Raw genomic sequence first — 14746 nt, forward strand, 5'->3', positions numbered from 1 at the left:
TTAAAGTTCTTCAGCATAGGATATTATATCATGCCTTGTCAAATTTGCCTCCATGCTACCTCTCTTGTCTTGCCTCCATTTCAACTTCTGCCACTTTCCCCATAAACACCCCAGGCTTCAGCCACATGAACTTCTCAATCTTCCCTCAAACACACTGCACTTTTTTTGTCCTTGTTTCTTTGCCATTGCCCATATTCTCTCCATAAAAACTACCTTTTCTCACTTTCTTCCTTCTCTTAACATCCCATTTTTTCTTCCACCAAATTGTAACACATATTCCTCTGTTGGAAATTTTTCTGAAATCTGACAGTCATTTGTTACTTTCCCAAGTACAGACTATTACAAATATCTAAAAAAAAAAAAAAAAAAAAAAAAAAAAAACAGGATATATAATAGTGCATTCACATTACTAGTGTGCTAAAGGAAGTATCAAAGCAACTTGTAAAGTCTATCTCCATGTTTAATAGTCTAAAATCACCAAAACCAACAAAGAAAGGAAAAAAAAAGTCTTCAATTTATTCTTATAGGTTTTTGGTGAGCCCTTCTTACTGCCTAAAATATATAAGAAATTTAGGCTTAATTTTAATTTAAATGCTAAGTAAATTGGTTATGAAGAATAATGGAATTCATTGTCATATTTTCCTACTCATGTTATAAACAGATGTCTTTATTTCCCATACTTTGTGAAAAAATAAAAGAAAATACCACCAAGCTAATATGCTTGCTGCCAAGTTGAATTACAGAACAAACATTTATAGCCAACTTATAAATTCTTGACTATAGGGCTTTATAATGGAAATACTGGCAGCATTTTCTATAACAATTCAAATAATATCACTATAGCAAAACTTATAACGCAGTATATTTTTCTGGGATGGATGATGGAAGATTAGCTATAGGAGTTGGAAAAACTTTCAGTAGTTCAATTCAAATTGCATAATTATTCCAATAGTTCAAGTCTCTCAGAATATGTATTTCAAAATGAGTAGTACATGCTCCAAAACATTTATTCTTAAAAATAGGACATATTTTGATACTTATATAAGAAATATTTGACCTCTGAGACATTTTGAAAAATCATTAATCAATGTTTTTTTTTAACTGTCTTCTTTTTTCTTTTCCTTTTGTAAAAGAATTACTTTCCCTCACATTTTCTCTGTTCTGTTGCTGAGATGATTCCCCTAGAGAACTGTGTGTTTATCTTGACAGGTGTTAGTAGATCCTCAAACCTCTATGGAATTGTTCCTGGTTGCATTGAGGTATAGTAGAAAACATTACGCCTGCAAAATAATGAACTTACCTATTGCATTCTAAATAAAGTAAACCACACAGCAAGTGAAATTAATCTACTAATGTCTTCCTAATGAAGCTTTCATTAAGCATATGGTGTCGTCTTCAATATTTAACACATGAGAGGCATTAAAAAAAGCATACTTGATGATTTTTTAAAAGCATATCTGATGATTACCTCGTATATTATTTTCAAATAAACTAGTTTACCCTCAGATTACTTTAGGCATCTAATCAAAGAGATAACAAGAAATGTTTCTAAGGGAATTTTTTTTTCCAAATAAGAGAAATAAATGTCTTAGCTACCACTGCCCTTAACGAATTAACACTGGATTTGCTGTTCTCATTTTTAAGGGAGGGACAAACTTAATTTTCTATGTACTGTAAAATTTCACACATTAATAAAATTTAGGAGTCAAATATTGGAAATGGGACTGTTTTAGTCCAAGTCACAATGGTTTACTTTAAAAGTAATGCTACTACCTACTATAACAAACATCAGGTTAAACTGTTAAAACTGTACACTTTAATGGCCAATGGAAAATCAACTGTAAACAAACAAAATCAGGATCCCTTCATCTTGGCAATATTTCAATTTACCACTTGTCAAAGACAAAATTCAAAACATCTCACTGAAAAACTTGCCTCCTTCAGAAAATCATCAGGTTTGGAGCATGTGCTATCCCATTCCAGCTAACATTTACACAGTAGCACAGAAAAGAGCTACAAATAAGTCACATCTTCATTGCTACACTATGCCAAATTCTTAATTTCCCATTTCAGGTTCCCTTGTAAATTTCCTCCTGCTTCTGTATAATTGCAGTTGTCCAATTGAGACTTGAAGATCTTATCAGTCATGCATGTTATTATTATTATTATTTAAATTTACTCATTTCAACTATTATTTACTGCCAAGCTTTGCTGAGGCAAGGAAACAGACATGGTAAAAGAAGACTAAAGGTGGGTCTTTTCTCCTTTGACAGCAGCAGCCAGAAACAGTGTGAAAGCAACGGATCATGAAGAAAAGCAATTTCCTACTTGAGGGATTAGACAGTACGCTCTTTTGTACTGTTAAATCAAAGTTTTAGTTATTTTTTCAAGTAATACTGATTTTTTCAATTTACATAAATAGTCTCTAGAGAAACTGCAAGAGACCCCCAAACACATACCCTTTCAGCCAATCAATAGAAGAGATTAAAAATAAATAAATAAAGAAGCACTCCTTTATGTTGTACTGCTTTGAGAAAGTCTTTACACAACATGAAAAAAAAAAAAAAAACTAAACTGCTACACAAGTGAAAGATAATTAGCTTAACAAGGAAGAATTTTAACCAATACATGAGGCTTTTCTCTTTCCATTTTTTAGGAAAAATATAGGTGATTTTTATTTTGAAGCAGCTCACATTTGCTAGCACTGAACATTTGAAAACTATGTAAATTTCATCAAATGTTTGCTTTACCTTTTAGATTCACAATGATATTAACTACTGCTATAAGTCAGCAATAAATTCATATTTGAGAAAATTTGTAGCAGAAAGCTGGTACTCTGAAATATCATGTGAAAATCCTAATCAATTTTAAATACATTTACATTCATGGAGGGGTAGAACATACTCTGAAATAATAAAGGCAAGTAATAGTTACATGCATAAAATATGGGGATGGAAAACCATGAGCCTATTTTCACAGTCTGTTTATTTAAAAGGTTTATTGCTTATAGGAGTTATGTTTAAGGAAGTCGCACATTTTCTGTGGTGAAAACTGTCATGTCATAGAATTAAGAATGAAAAGTCTCCATAGCTAGATAATAGGGTTGTGATCAAACCTTATAATTTATTTTAACTTATTCCTCAGTTGTCCATTTTTATCTGTCTAAAATCCTATCCTTCACCCTGTTAATACATACCTGAGATAACAGTGGGTGATTAGTGGACACACATTTAGCTATTATTTTAATTGTCTTTTTTGCCCCCTACTTGTCAAAATACTGATGCTATTAAGTCATTGTTAAACTCAACACCCTATAGAGACATTAAGAGTAAGCAAATTGGTGTATTAACATAGCAGATATTTCCTGTTTTGCATATAACTGGAGAAATATTTTCTAAATCTGGTGAAACAATATTGTACACACTAGGAAATTATTTGTGAAAATTAAAGGGAATAAGGAGTTATGCACAGAAACCAAATTATAAGAGAGCAGATCTACAGCCAAGCAGAATAGAATTTAACCATAACAATCAAATAATCTTAGAGGAAGTTTGAAGCAGTGTGACTGAATTAAGTAAATTTGGAGGGATGAATGCTGTTACTTTTACCCAACCTAAATCTTTAATCCAATAATAAATAATAATCATAGGTTAGTTGGGTAAATGAAGTCTGAATCCACTGAATTTCCTAAGCTGAAGATTAAAAGAAAAAAAAAAAATCAAGAGATAGATTTGCTGACAAGTCAGAGATTGGAAAAATAAGTTGATTTTTCACAGATAAAAAAAAGTATAAAAATGATCTGATTCGTAATGAGACTCAGATCCAGTACTAAATAATTCAATAGTCTCCCAAAACTTACTAGGTGGTATCTATATAGAAACACTAAGATTCATTTTGAAAATCAGTGACCACTCATTCATAATATTTTTGGAGCAACCCTGGCCTTATCTAGATCAAGCTATCAACCTAGAAAGGTTGTTGATACAGAGTACTTCTAAGCTTTGTATTAAACATCTATTCTGCCTTCTCCCTGGAAAATAAAGCTATGGGGGGGTGGAGTGCAGGGATGAGATGTACAAAGTGACAGTGTGCCCCACTAAAAGTACTTGCTTTCTTAAACTTCCTTATAGTCAGGGTGCCCTGGTGACCCAGGAAATGTAAATGGAAGTCATTTGGAAAGATTTTTTAAAAAGACAGGTTTCCACAGGGTGTTCCTTCTGCTTCTGCCATAAAGCTTTACTCCTCCTGCCCAAAATGCAGAGTTAATTCCTATGGAATTAACCCATTTTGAGATTAGGAGATCAAAACCACACACTAAGGACACAGAGAAAAGCAATAGGACAAAAGTAGGCTAAGTGTTTGATGTTTTCTTGCAGGAGTTACACCAGCCCTGTATCACCCACCTCTGGACTTTTTGTTAAATTTGAGAAATAAACTATCTGTTTAATCCTATATAAATCAGATTTTGGAAGCTAAATACATACCTAATGAATATAAGTAATTTCTTGGAAGAATTACTTAGATGGGTGAGTCAGCCACCGGATGCACTCGCATTTGGAGGAGACATTTATCATTAAGGAAAGTAGGTAACATATGATTTGATTTGCATTCCTCCAGAACCATAGGCATGTTAGGAAAGTCAAGGTAGCTGCTTTAATACAGGGGCCATTAAAGAAAATAATTGGGGAAAAGTCTATCTGAGGCTCTTGAAGATAAGGAAATGTCTTTGAGTAAAGAATGCTATGGACCTGAAGGGAAGTGCTTTTTTCCCCTTTCTAAACATGCCAAAAAAGAAAGAAAGAAAGAAAGAAAGAAAGAAAGAAAGAAAGAAAGAAAGAAAGAAAGAAAGAAAGAAAGAAAGAAAGAAAGAAAGAAAGAGAACATTCCATTGCCTAGAAATATTAGGGGGTTAGAGTTTGCTGAAGACAGACTCCCAACCAGGGGATCCCTGATGTAAGGTAGGTTTATTAGTAATAAATGAATCTTCCCAGGTAATACACCCGCAAGTAAGTACAGGCTGTTTATACATCTGTTTGTCCATTTAATCATCATTGTATCAAATCATTTATTTATCTAATAAATATTTATTGAGTGCTTACTCTGCAACAGGATCCATACTAGGTCCTGGGCTAATCCAGAAAGAAGCAATCAAGGGCTTGGTTCTAGTTGAGGAAACAAGTCTTTGGGCTTACTGCCTCCTCATCTGAGCTGGGCCAATTTCAATCCTCTCTTGAAGTCCATGAAAGGATGATATGTACCTTGTGACTTATGGAAACTGCCCTGCAGATGGAATCTAATTGGAGCTAAATGAGTTTTCTTGCCTCAGCTAAAATAGTTTCATTCTCAGAGAGTTCCAAAGCAGCAGTGTGCAAAACTCAGACACGCTTATTGACCAGGTGCTTACCACCTACTTGGCAAATGCTGTTTATGAAGTTTTTAAAACACAAATATTGATCAAAAAAATTCCCTTTCATTTAATATTCTGTCATTCTGCAAGGCCACTATTAACTTTGATGTACACATGCAATTACCTGTCTGTCTAAAGAGTTTCAATTGCCCTAACTCATGGGCACCACACCATGATTAAATGCATACAAGCAACAAGTTCTTGATTTGGGCAGCCAGAAAACTACTGTGGCGTAAGATCAATAGTTACATCACTTACCAAACAATATTTTTGTCATAGCCTCCTACAGCCCTCAAAGGCCCTGACAAATACTTAAATCTAGACTTGTTCTTTCTTCTGTGCACATGTTGTTCATGCAAATGAAAGCAACATTTACCTAGGGAGATTCCAGAGGGCCCATATAGCAGTGAAGATTGTTTAAATTATTGCAGTGCACATAAAACACATTTTAAATGGACAGGGCATCCTCTTCATCAGACTCCCATATGCTTTGGAACAGGAAAAATGAACAAGAATAAATGTAAAGTATTACATGAAGTTTTGAGAAAATGAAGAGCATAAGCATAAGATGAGGAGACTTAATTCTGTAGTTGTTAGTGTAAAAAATAACCAGGGATGTTTACTGAACAAAAATGTAATAATACACCAGTTTGGTGCAGCTTAGTAAAAAAAAAAAAAAAAATGATTGCATGAACTGAATTCTAGTGTCCTACTCATGGGAATAATAATAATCATTTTTCTGAACTTTACATAAGACACACATGGTTTGACATGTGAGGTATCCCATTTTAAAAGATGCATTGACAGACAAGTGAGTGACCAGATAGACATAAGAACCATATTCAGTCTGGAGTGGCAGAGACTAAGGGAGATAGCATAGACATCCTCAAATACTTCAACAGTGTTCATATAGAGGCAAAGGAGGTTTATTCTTTATTGGCCTTTTAATGACTGGAAGGGTCAATAGGTGGAAACAGATTAATAAAGGAAGCAGATATTGATACTAAACATATATGACAGGAAGTCTCTAGGAATGGAAGGAGGAGGGATTTGAAAACTATATTCTCACAAGGGAATTTCTGACTTATACCCCTGCCCTGAGATTTTACTTCTGGATATTTCTTAAAGAAATAATGGAGTTTGTAAAAAATAATAAGCTAGAATTTGTTCTAAATGTCAGCCAAGAAAACTGAAAGTAGATTCCCATTTAAGAGTAGAGGAGAAGGAACAAAAGGACCTCTTTGTGAAATGTTTGAGTGCACCCTGGCCAGGCAAGTGACTCAACCCCAAGTCTCTTCTTGGGGAGCAATGTAACTATTAAGAAGACAGACTCATGTTTATAATCTTATATATTTTCATGCAGATGTCTTTAGCTCAGAGAAAGGCAAGTGGTAAAGGAATCACAGCAAATGCAGACAACAGTGTTTACAAGGTGCATGCAAAATAATTTTGTTTTTGTTTTTTGTTTCTAGGGATAAGATACGGGGTCTCACTGTACTCAGGCTGGTGTTGAACCCCTGAGCTGCATCTATCCTGCTGCTTCGGCCTCCCAGAAAGCTAGGATTACAAGCGTGAGCCACCGAGCCCAGCCAAATAAATTTTTAAAACCCCAAATAAATATATTAACTTATTGTATATTATGTATGTCCTATGTATTTTCCATTGAACTCTTCTGTAATTAGACTGTACCTGCCAAATTATAGATTTCTGATTAAGTTTATTATGTGTACTCTATTTGATCATAAGTATAAAGAGTTTTATCATCACTCAAATCAGACATGAATTTTTATCCTTGCATTTCAAATCACATGGATCAATCTTACAGGAAGTTTAAACAAATCCTACAATTTCAAATAAATAGTCCCAAATAATTTAAAATGTCATGGTGTTACTTGTCTTCAATATTGTTAGCATTGATGGACAGCTACCTTATGTACTTTCAATCTGGAAAAGTAGCCAGTTTCTGATGTTCTTTTTGATTTCTGACTATAATATCCCTCCATGACATTCCCTGTGGTCTCCAACACCCACATATGTGAAGCTAACTGGCATATTGATAGTAGGTGATACTAAAATAACTCCTGACCCACAGTTCCAGGAAGAGAGGCTACTCGAAGTAATGATCAGTATCCCCTCCTACCCATTTCTGTGAGTTCTGATGCTTCCTAAATGTATGGAGACTAGTCATCATCTTATTCTCCAGTGCTGGGGTGGAGGAGAGTGGGAGAGAGTCACAGCATCACAGCTGGGAGGAGGTTGTGGTGTGAACTGAGCAAATTGGAGAATGCAGATTAAAGGTCAAAAGGGAGGTGTAAAATGAATAATGACCATGGCTAATAGGCAAGATAAAGATATCTCTTCATAAAAGATCTTTATGCTATTTATTGAAAGCTTACCTCAATTCCTACATCTTTTATTAAGACTCCCCTTTTCTCTTTACTTATTTTCTGTGCCATTTACTTGATATGATTTTAGTTACCGTGTATTATTATTCCATCTCTGTATGTAGAGACATTGTCACACCAACTATACTACAACCACATTAGGGCAGGGTACATATTTCATTTTGCTTTCATTCTCCATTTTGTAATAAGGTGTTTCTTTCAAAATGCAGCCCACTGGCCACTTACAACACTTTCCTACAAAGCCAAAGTTCAAAATTGTACATCATCCTGGATTTACTGAATTTCTGGGGATATGCTCAGGAATCTGCATTCTTAACAAGAGACTGGGCAACAGTGGTGTTCATAAGAGTTTGCCAACCTGAGACTTGGCACTGAGCAGGTGCTCATAAATGTCTGGTGCTGCTGTTAAGATGATGCTTTCTGGTATGTCTGTATGCATTTTTGAAAAGCAAAGAGATGTTGATTTGTTCAAGATGTCCTTTCTCTGCCATTAGCTAGTAAATACCTTGAGGTTGATGTCCTTCCCAGACAGTTCTCTGTATTTCCATTTATTTATTTATTTATTTATTTATTTATTTATTTATTTATCTACTGCAGTAGACACTTCCTAGAATGCACCATAAATAATTGTTTATGTTAAGGAGGAGAAAGAGAAAGGTGGTGGAGGAGGAATGAAAAAAAAAAAAAAAGGTGAGTTTATGGTTGGGAGGCATAGAAAGAAGGTGTTATTCAAAAAACTTCTTTCTCTGATGGACAGGAATTTAAAAGTGCTAATGGAGTTTCTACTTAATCGTTTATATTTAACTCCTTTGTTCTGCTCTTGCTGACACTGGGAATTACTGCTCTCCAATAATATTTTTGAGATTACTAAAGACATTCTTGTGTGAACTAAGACAGACCGCAAAGGGCTAGCATACAACAAATCTGTCCTATGATACTGAGCAAATGTGGACCCCTATTTCTCCTTCTAAAATTAAATTCAAGTAAGTTATTTTGATTTCAACATGCACTTGTATGGTTGTATAAGTATGCATGTGTAATTACTTCACATGGATAACTTTAGCAATGATCTATCAACTAAGAGCAGTGTTAATGAGCTATAAAATGGACTCACCCAGGCACCCATGCCTTTGATTGTCTCCTATTACAAAAGGCATTCCTTATCTTTCACTCATGTCTAACTCCCACACAAACCTTCTGTGCCTTCATTTTATTATTGCAAATAGCTAAAAGTCAAAGTTGGAAATTGAGACTTGAGCACATGTTGCTTATGTCCAAAACAACAGGGAAATGAGGCTTTTTTTGCCTCTGTGTTTTAGGCTTCAAATTTTTGAATTTTGAGAAGGCACTTGCTCTCCATTTCCATTTGATTATACTGAGAATATGTCTTGTACTCAAAAATTACTTTTTAACAAAAACTTAAATATATATATTTTAAGAATGAAAAGACCTATCCACATTAAAGACTGTCTAATCACAAAACCTTAATTATGAGGATCATGTGGCCTAGTTGGGTTAAGTGATTTACTTATAGTTGCAAAGTTAATTATAGACGAGGTTCTCATCCTGAGATCTATGAATAAGCTTCAAGAGGACCATGACCCTTCAAAATTATATGCAAATTGCATGTATACATCTGTGCATTTTTATGGAGAGAGGATTCATAACTTTATCTGACTCTCAAAAATGTACCTCAACATAGTTACTGTTGCAACTATAATTTATAAAATATTTGAAATTTATAAAATATTATGAAATATTGAAGGTCTTATAATCCAAACTTCCAGCCAATGAAGGCATTCCTCAGATAATAATTATGATGGATAGCATGTAAGCTCTACCTTATATCTTAAGATAATTGATAATACTTTTCATCTTATCATGGTTCAAAGCTCTAATGATTAGAAAGGGATTCATATCACTGAACTATATTATTTCCTCCCTGTACGTTCTCACATCAGTCTAAGTACTGCCCTTTGGAGCCACAAAAACAAACAAATAAAAAAAACCAAGAAATACTTTTGCTTACTCAGAATGTCTTTCAAATATTTGGAGATGACTGATTATAGTCCTTTGAATCTATGCTCCTCTAGCCATAAGAGCCAAGATCCCCTAGTAGTCTAGTCATTCTTCTAGACTCAAGACACTTAGTGCTACAAAAAACACATTTCAATTTGGTAATATTCTCTAAAAAGCATATAACTAAAAACTAAAAACAGCGGTCCACTTGCAGTCTGACTTGCCCATGCTTATCTCCTTCTGTTGGGTATTTTCCCTGGTTTTGCTGGGAGGAGCTTGGTATTTCATTCTGTAACTGGTAATATCAACAGTTAATGACTTTTCTAGACATTTTCCACCCAAAATGCAGCAGAGCAAGAGATATGCACATACTTGGCCATTCAGACTCAATTCTAGATGATCACATTTCCAACTTCAATAGTGATGATGTTCACATAAATAAAACATTGGAAATTTCCAAAAGAGAAACATTAAACACTTTTAATTTAGATGAAAAGTCTAGCGCTTTTTCCAGAGGTTGAGTCAGAAACAAAGAATGGAAAACCTCAGACTTAGAAAATGAGTACAGCCAGGATGAATTAGAATATAAAGAATTTCTATTTTATGTGTTAAAAAAAAGCTCTTCAGGTTTACTTGATTAAAAACTTCCAAGAAACCCTATTTTGAAATACATGCTCACAGCCCAAACCTCAGTAACAATCATGCAAATAATTTAAACCCAGAAAATGGAAGAGATGAAAAAAATCAGTCCCCATTCCTATATTGATTGTTTACACTAGCATTTCCCAAAGACTGTTAGAAGCAACATTGATCCTATCAAATGCTCTGTGAATATAAAGGACCAACAGCTAAATATACTTCTAAAACATCCCCTACCATATCTGCATCTTTGTGATTTCCACTATAAATTACATATTTCCAGCCCCAAGAACCTCCCTTTTTGAAGATACCCATTAGCTTCTCACAACACCATTGTTCCTCAGAACACACTGTAAGCACTATGCACCACAATGATCTAATTTACCAAATTTCTGTCAAATCTCCACTTTCCTTTGTGTTTTAATATCTTACCAAGTGTGAGTGAATGTGTTTACTCTTGAGTATAAGATCCTTTTCTCCTCTATGACAGATCCTCTTCTGCCTGGCTCCTTGTGAAGCACAGCACACCCTAATAGGAAGGTGCTAATATGGTTGATTAGCTTGGGGTTTTGATACATTTTCCCCCTCATATCTAGGTAGAGGGGACACTGAGATCAGACTGGAAATTGCTGTTGCTATTCCTCTTCCATCTCCAGCAGTGAGACAGCTAAGTGAACTCATCTCTCTCCTACCCCCACTCCATACTCTCACTTGCAGGAAGATTTAAAAACCTTCCTAACAAGTACAATGAATACTATTACAGGTGATGGGCACACCTAATTGCTCTGACTTAAGCATTATAAAAGCTACCCATGTAATGTAAATATTTGTACCCCTAACAATTTTGAAATAAAAAAAGAAAGATATTAAAAATAAATAAATAAAATAAGAGTAAGAGCGATAAAATTCAGATTTGTGAGGAAATCCCACTTAGACCTCAAGATCACATCCAGTGTTTTAGTTCCATTTTTCTACAAAGCTCTGTATTTGAATATAAAAGGAGGCATATATGCTGTATTGTTCTCTGAGAATCCTGGGAAGTAGGAGATAGGCAGGGCAGCATTCAAAACATTTCTAGGTCTTGGTTTTAACATCACCAAAACAACACCAAAGTTATCTGGATCATAGTTTGCTTTTAAAGCCCTTATATTTTAAACATTCATATTGAAATATTTGCAAGTGGATGAGGAAGGGTTCTGGATTAACTTCAATATAATCCAGTTGGAGATGGAAAGGGTTTGGGTTATAGATAAAACATTAGTGACTTATCAAATAATTGTTACAATTGGGTGATGGATTCTTTTGGGTGCTCTTTACTTACCCATTCTCTTTATATTTGTGTGTAATTGAAATGATTTGTGATTAAGGTTAAATAATAATTATAAAACAACAAAATCCCACACAGGACTGTTGACCCTCATGAATAAACTCATAGACATAAGTGGAAGAGTTGGAAAGTTTTTGCCAAGTGGTCAAGACATTCACTATTGTAACTGATAGTTTTTGCTGAAGCTGCTATGATCAACCACAGCAACCATAAACACATAGTATTTCTGGGCACATTCTCTGCTTACTTGAGTGATTGACCTCACTGGACCAAAAAGAAAATATTAAAATCACTATAAACTATGTAATTACTGATTACACAGTAACATGTAGCTAATGAAATTCTTAACAGTCAATATCCAATATAGAACTAAGAGTCCTATTCAATATTTTAAAGCTGTATTTTCAAATACGTAGTTTGTAAATTGCAAACAATTTCAGTTTGAATGCTAGCAAATGCAACAAGTTTCTGTAAAAGCTTTTGAGTTTTAGAGCCTTCCTTTTGACAGATTTCTTAAGTTATGGAATGCAGCCATCAGCAGTCTGTGGAAAAAAAACGAAATGCTGCAAGTCTATTTTTATGCAGCTGGGATCAAGTTACTAAATGGATCAAAAGAAATAATTTCTTTGAAGAGGTGGCTGTTGACACCAGTGCCCTAAAAATAAGCGCAATTTTGTGGGTACAAAAATTTGTTTATATCTCAGTGAACGTAACTATAGATATATTTTCCATATATATACTTGCACTCAAGATATATTAGATGCAGTGCTGAACATTTTTTTTAAATATACCTTAGTTTAACGTTTGTTTTATTAAGAGGAAAAGTGTGTGCTATCTCTTGAATAACTGACATAGCTAAAACAATTCCTACCAGGCTTAGGTTATTGGGTTAATAATGAAAACAATGACAGTAATTTAACTAATTCTTACTTTATGCAAAATATCAGCCAATATTTCCTGACATTATTTCATTTGATTTAGAATTAAATTTTATTTTAATAACTATTTTGATAATTTTATTATTATTCTTATTTATTTTAATTATTACCACACTTTTACAGATGAAGACACTGCTTCTTACAGAGCGTTTCAAGTGTAAAACTTGCCAAAGGTTACAGACCTACTATGTCCATGAGTTGGAGTTTGAAAGCTAGTTGTTTAATTTCAAACCATTTAATCACAAATTTATATGCTACCTCTTTAGGTTAGATAGCATGTCAATGGACTGAAAAATATAGAAAAATGTTAAGAAACAGATAAATCTTTTAAAATATCTGCATATGAAAATAAGTTTGCTTACCAACAACGTAATAAATTCAAAGGCCAAAGCAATAAACAAAGCATACTGAAAACTACAGAGCTCAAATGAATGAAATTACAAAGATATGCAAATAATATACTTATGATTTTTTTAATCACAGTAAAAAGTCAGAGAACAAAAAATTCAGAAGGTATTGTAAGATATAAGAGGAAAGGTTGCTTTAGGAGTGCAAATGAAAACCTTTTAAATATTGTTTAAAAGAAATCACTTAAGGCTCTGAAATGAAAAACAAATACAACTCCTTCACAGATAATGATAAACAAATAAGCTCTTGAAATAGAATCATATAGTCTTAGTTCTAGAGGACAAAATATCCTCTAGTTAGACTCTGACTCGTTAAAACTCATGCTGTGTACAGCACAGAGGCTGTGGCAAGGCTTTACTTTCAAAGTCCTATAGGAGGTACCAAATGACCAAAGTTTATTTCAAAAGATAATCCAAGTAAAATCATCCTGGGCATCATCTTAAGTCACTAAAATAAGAAGCAAAAGCTAAAAAAAAACCCTAAAAACTAAAAACAAACAAACAAACAAAAACAAGATTCAATTTTTGTATATGATAACATATTAGAAAAAATTATACTCTGCAATTCAATATTAAATATTTAGATATTTGTAAACTATATTGCTGAGGGGGGATATGACGGAAATGGCGGAAAAGATCATCATTTTTATTATTTCTTTAATACTTAAAGAAAATACATATACAAATTGCATTTGAAGCTTCTAAAAGACTTAAATAAACAGTATAATGACTTAGAAACAGTACAAGAATATTTCCTCTCTTGTAAGTCTGAAAAAGAGGAAATCAATTTTAATGAAAACATAAAACTTAGTGGTTTGGGTTGTGAACAAAATTATTCATCTCCATTTGTGCTTTATTGGCTTACTGCTCCACCCAAATTTAAAGCAGAATGAAAAAAAAAAAATGAGAGGGAAATTCTAGAAAGTCTCCCAAAACATTTCCTTTAAACTATGCACTGTATTTAAGCTACTCTGGGTTTACTGGGGTTTGATGCTGTAGTTCTTGGAACAATATATTGGAGACAAAGGATGTTTTTATATCTTTTGTTGCTCAGGAAGGTATGAACAAAGATATTTTTCTCACAAAAATCAATTAATTCAAAATGATAAAAAAAAAAGTAGCACTTGCAAAAGAAACATTTATAAAAAAGACCAAGAGTAGGCACAGATAATTTTCTATGTGGCTGATGACTGATCATGTCATTAGGCAGGCCTTTGTTCCCTTAGGACCTGGAAAGTCAGAACTGGATCAGCTTTTTAGAGCTGAAGAAGTCCTTAAAGATAACCCAATAAGGCCAGGCACAGTGGCTCACACCTGTTTTACTCTGGGAGGCTGAGGTGGGTGGATCACTAAAGTCAGGAGCAAGAGCCAGACCCCGTCTCTACTAAAAATAGAAAGAAATTAACTGGCCAACTAAACTATATAGAAAAAATCAGCCGGGCATGGTGGTGCATGCCTGTGGTCCCAGCCTTGTAAGTCTGAGGCAGAAGGATTGTTTGAGCCCAGGAGTTTGACGTTGCTGTGAGCTAGGCTGACGCCACAGCACTCTTGCTCAGGCAACAGAGTGAGTCTCTGTCTCAAAATAAATAAATAACTCAATAACC

The 14746-nt window shown here is 34.1% G+C and overlaps 1 protein-coding gene across 32 annotated transcripts in view; it reads right to left on the minus strand.

Annotated features, from left to right (window-relative positions):
• Positions 1-14746, minus strand: part of NRXN1 (neurexin 1) — a 1076423-nt gene that overhangs the window by 439430 nt on the left and 622247 nt on the right. The gene's annotated exons all lie outside the window — the stretch shown is intronic.

This window comes from Microcebus murinus, chromosome 3 (assembly GCF_040939455.1).
Source record: "Microcebus murinus isolate Inina chromosome 3, M.murinus_Inina_mat1.0, whole genome shotgun sequence".
NCBI classification, from domain to species: Eukaryota; Metazoa; Chordata; class Mammalia; order Primates; family Cheirogaleidae; genus Microcebus; species Microcebus murinus.